Here is a 5,080-nt window from a genome sequence, read left to right as displayed (position 1 = left end):
CAGTAACAATTGGAACCCATTGGTAGAGCTCTCATAACAGCCGTTACCCATGGGTAGGAGCTATCATAAGAGCTGTAACCCATGGGGAATAGCTGCTATAACAACTGTTACCCATAGGTTGGAGCTGTCATAACAGCTCTAAATCATGGGGTGGAGCTGCCATAACAGTTGTAACCCATGAGTAGGAGCTGCCATAACAGTTGTAACCCATGAGTAGGAGCTGCCATAACAGCTGTAACTCATGGGTAGAGCTGTCATAACAGCTGTTTCCCATGGGTAGGAGCTGTGATAACAGCTGTATCCCATGGGGAGGAGCTGCCATAACAGCTGTTACCCATATGTAGGAGCTGCCATAACAGTTGTAACGCATGGGTAGGAACTGTCAAAACAGCTGTAACCCATGGGTAGGAGCTGCCATAACAGCTGTAACCCATGGGCAGGAGCTGTCATAACAGCTATAACCCATGAATACTAGCTGCCAAAACAGCTGTAACCCATGGGTAGGAGCTGCCATATCAGCTGTAACCCATGGGTAGGAGCTGTCATAACAGCTATAACCCATGAATACTAGCTCCCATAACAGCTGTAACCCATGGGTAGGAGCTGCCATAACAGCTCTAACCCATGGGTAGGAGTTGTCATAATAGCTGTAACCCACTGGTAGAAGCTCCCATAACAGTTGTAACCCACGGGTGAGTAGCAGCTGTAACTGAGTCATAACAGCTGTAACCCATGTGTAGGAGCTGCCATAACAGCTGTAACCCATGGGTAGGATCTGTCATAACATCTGTAACCCATGGGTAGGAGCTGCCATAACAGCTGTAACCCATGGGTAGGAGCTGTGATAACATCTGTAACCCATGGGTAGGAGCTGTCATAACACCTGTAACCCATCGGTAGGAGCTGCCATAACAGTTGTAACCCATGGGTAGGAGCTGTCATAACACCTGTAACCCATCGGTAGGAGCTGCCATAACAGTTGTAACACATGGGTAGGAGCTGTCATAACATTTGCAACCCATGGGTAGGAACTGCCATAACAGCTGTAACCCATGGGTAGGATCTGTCTTAACAATTGTAACCCATGGGTCGGAGCTGCCATAACAACTGTAACCCATGGGTAGGAGCTGTCATAACAGCTGTTACCCATGGGGAGGAGCTCCCATAACAGCTGAACCCATGGATGCGAGTTTCCATAACAGTTCTTACCCATGGGTAGGAGCTGTCATAACAGCTGTATCCCATGAATAGGAGCTGCCATAATAGTTGTAACCCATGGGTGGGAGCTCTCATAACAGTTGTAACCCATGGGTAGGAACTGCCATAACAGCTGTAACCCATGGGTAGGATCTGTCATAACACCTGTAACCCATGGGTCGGAGCTGCCATAACAGCTGTAACCCATGGGTAGGAGCTGTCATAACAGCTGTTACCCATGGGGAGGAGCTCCCATAACAGCTGAACCGATGGGTGCGAGCTTCCATAACAGTTCTTACCCATGGGGAGGAGCTGTCATAACAGCTGTAACATGGGGAGGACCTGCCATAACATTGGTAACCCATGAATAGGAGCTGCCATAACAGTTGTAACCCATGAACAGGAGCTGCCATAGTAGCTCTAACCAATGGGTAGGAGCTGCAATAACAATTGTAACTCATGGGTATACCTCTCATATCAGTTGTTACCCATGGGTAGGAGCTGTCATAACTGCTTTAACTCATGGGGAGGAGCTGCCATAGCAGCTGTTACTCATGGGTAGGAACTGTCATAACAGTTGTAACCCATGAGTAGGAGCTGCCATAACAGTTGTAACCCATGGGCAGAGCTGTCATAACAGCTGTTCCCAGTGGGTAGGAGCTGTAATAACTGCTGTAACCCATGGGGAGGAGCTGTCATAACAGCTGTTACCCATGAGTAGGAGCTGCCATAACAGTTGTAACCCATAGGTAGGAGTTGCCATAATAGCTGTAACCCATGGGTAGGAGCTGTCATAACTGTAACCCATCGGTAGGAGCTGCCGTAACTGTTATAACCCATGGGTAGGAACTGTCATAACAGCTGTAACCCATGTGTAGGAGCTGCCATAACAGTTGTAACCCATGGGTAGGAACTGTCATAACAGCTGTAACCCATGTGTAGGAGCTGCCATAACAGTTGTAACCCATGGGTAGGTGCTTGACTTGGTGTGTCTTCCAGACTGTTGCAGCATACTTCAATATAGGCCTGACGCACAATGAATACACGAGTTCCTTATCCTCATATCTGTCTATGTCAGATATGAGGATGAGGAAGAGAATGGGAGCGAGTACTGTGCCTTGTGGAACAGAGCTTTTCACAGTAGCCGCCTCAGACATTACTCTGTTGACTACTGCTTGTGTTCTGTTTGTTAGAAAATTATGGATCCATCTTCCATTGTCAAATTTGTCAAAGGCTTTTGCATAGTCTGTGTATATTACATCTGCATTCTATTTGTCAACTACTGGACCACTACGACAAGGTCGTAGTGGTCCAGTAGTTGGAACAAGCTTGAGTAACCTACTCTAAACCCATGTTGCCCTAGGTTGTGTAACTGATGGGTATCTACATGGGTGGTGATCTTGCTTCTTAGAACCCTTTCAAAGATTTTTATGATATGGGATCTTAGCGCTATCGGTCTGTAGTTCTTTGCTATTGCTTTACTGCCCCCTTTGTGGAGAGGGGCTATGTCTGTTATTTTTAGTAGCTGTGGGACGACCCCTGTGTCCATGCTCCCTCTCCATAGGATGGTAAAAGCTCGTGATAGGGGCTTCTTGCAGTTCTTGATGAACACAGAGTTCCACGAGTCTGGCCCTGGGGCAGAGTGCATGGGCTATTTATCGCCTGTTCGAAGTCATTTGGTGTCAGGATAACATCAGATAGGCTTGTGTTAACCAAATTCTGTGTCCTGGTCGTGGACCGGGCCGCGGGGGCGTTGATCCCCGGAATAACCTCCAGGTAACCTCCAGGTTCTCATAAAAGATTCATTAAGGTTCTTCGACTCTCGGTCTGGTTAGCGGCTCGATAAAAACCGAGTCATACTGGGACTTGAGTAGCTCACTCATTTCCTTGCTGTCATCTGTGTAGGACCCGTCTTATTTAAGTAGGGGCCCAATACTGGATGTTGTTCTCGATTTTAATTTGGCATAAGAAAAGAACTTTTGAGATTCTTTCAATTTCATTTTTGGCTTTCAGTTCTTCCTGCATATTTTAACTCCTGTAAGATTCCTTTAGATTTAGTTCGATGCTTGCTATTTCTCTGACCAGTGCCTCCCTACCTATTACAGCTATATTGGTCTCCTGTTCCCACTCTGTTATTCCTTGCCTTCGCCTGTATAGGGAGCACCTTTCTTTTTCTAGTTTACATCTTGATGAAAAGCTAGACAACTCTATTCAGTTTACAGAGGTACAAAATAGCGATTCTGCTGGAGATGGAACAAAAAAGGATGATGCCCCAGGGAATAGTGTTGACACATTACCAGCAAAAACTGGTGGAAGCACTGATGTCCATATAGGGGCGGTAGGTAGAGGGAAAACAGAAAAAAATGTACCAGCAGTGAACGCATCTACAAAGAACCGTAGCAAACAAAATTCCAATACATGCAAATTCTGTGCCTTGGGTATCTGCAGGCATGGTATATCTGGTAAAACAGGTGGGACATGCACCTTTGACCATCCCAAAAATTGCCGCACCCACATGACAACAGGAGGGTACAACTCCCCGTCCTCTAACTTATTTCATCCCAAAATGTGTCACTAGTCACTCCATGAAAGAAAATGCTGCAAAGTATACTTCCAGGCACATCATCTGAAGGAGACAAGAAGACGCAGACCAGCCAGACTATAGGAAAAAAATGAGGGGAACCATAACCTCTCCAGAGAAAGGTTTTTTATTGCCAGGAAGGAAAAAAGACTGGTAAGAAATGACAAAAATCTTATAGCAACTGACAACACTTCTGGAGCAGAGGCACAATCATTGGCCTTCACTCCAGAACAACAGTTATTAGAGCAGCAAATAAACACTCCCCTAAATTCCATCAATATAAGGACATTTGTCTTTGCATACATACAGGGTATAAAGCCGTCAACAAAAACAAAATTCCTTGCATCAAGAGACTGCTTACGGAGTCAAATGCAATGTTTGCAGCATTCACAGAGACCCACATAAAAGATCATTTTAACAACGAAATATGGATCCCAGGTTATAACCTATTCAGATGCGACGGACTAAACAGGCAACACGGTGGGGGGAGGGAGGGGGGGTTGCTTGTACATCACAGAGTCGCTCATTTGCTCAGAACTACTAAACACCTCAAATGATGTAGTTGAAGTTTTGGCAGTAAAAACTGAAAACCAAAATCTTATCATTGTGATTGTATACAAACCTCCGGATGCAACTTCCAGCAATTCCGAGAACAGGTTTTGAAAATTGACCATTGACTGGAAAATCTTCCAACTCCTGCCCCAAACATCTTGCTACTGGGAGATTTCAACTTGAGACACCTAAAATGGAGGAGTGTGGCAAATAATATTTTAGCAGAGATCACCCCGGGAGGCAGCTCAGATGAAAATTCAAACACACACGAGCTATTAAATCTCATCACCAAATTCATCTTAAACCAGCAAATATTACAGCCTACAAGACTAGAAAATACGCTGGACCTCATCTTCACTAACAATGATGATCTGATATGTAATATAACCATATCAAAGACAATACACTCAGATCACATCATAATAGAGGTATAAAAATGTATGTACAGAGCTCCTGACCAGTAAAATGTGATCAGTCATGAGGGTGTATTCATAAAATTCAACTTCAGTAACAAAAATATACAATGGGAAAAGGTCAACCATGTCCTAAATGAAACAAGCTGCGAAGATATCCTAAACAACACAGATCTGAACATTTGCTTAGAAAAAATAAACTCTGTGTTCTTGAGATCTGCTCAAGGCACATTCCATTAAGAAAAAGAAAGAGAAGATGTAAACTAGAAAGAGAGAGACGTTCACTATACAGACGAAGGCAAAGAGTCACAGAATTGCTGAGAGGGACCAATATATC

The sequence above is a fragment of the Cherax quadricarinatus genome, chromosome 14 (assembly GCF_038502225.1).
Source record: "Cherax quadricarinatus isolate ZL_2023a chromosome 14, ASM3850222v1, whole genome shotgun sequence".
Lineage (NCBI taxonomy): Eukaryota > Metazoa > Arthropoda > Malacostraca > Decapoda > Parastacidae > Cherax > Cherax quadricarinatus.
The sequence above is the reverse complement of the archived record's forward strand: the minus strand, read 5'-3'. Positions refer to the sequence as shown.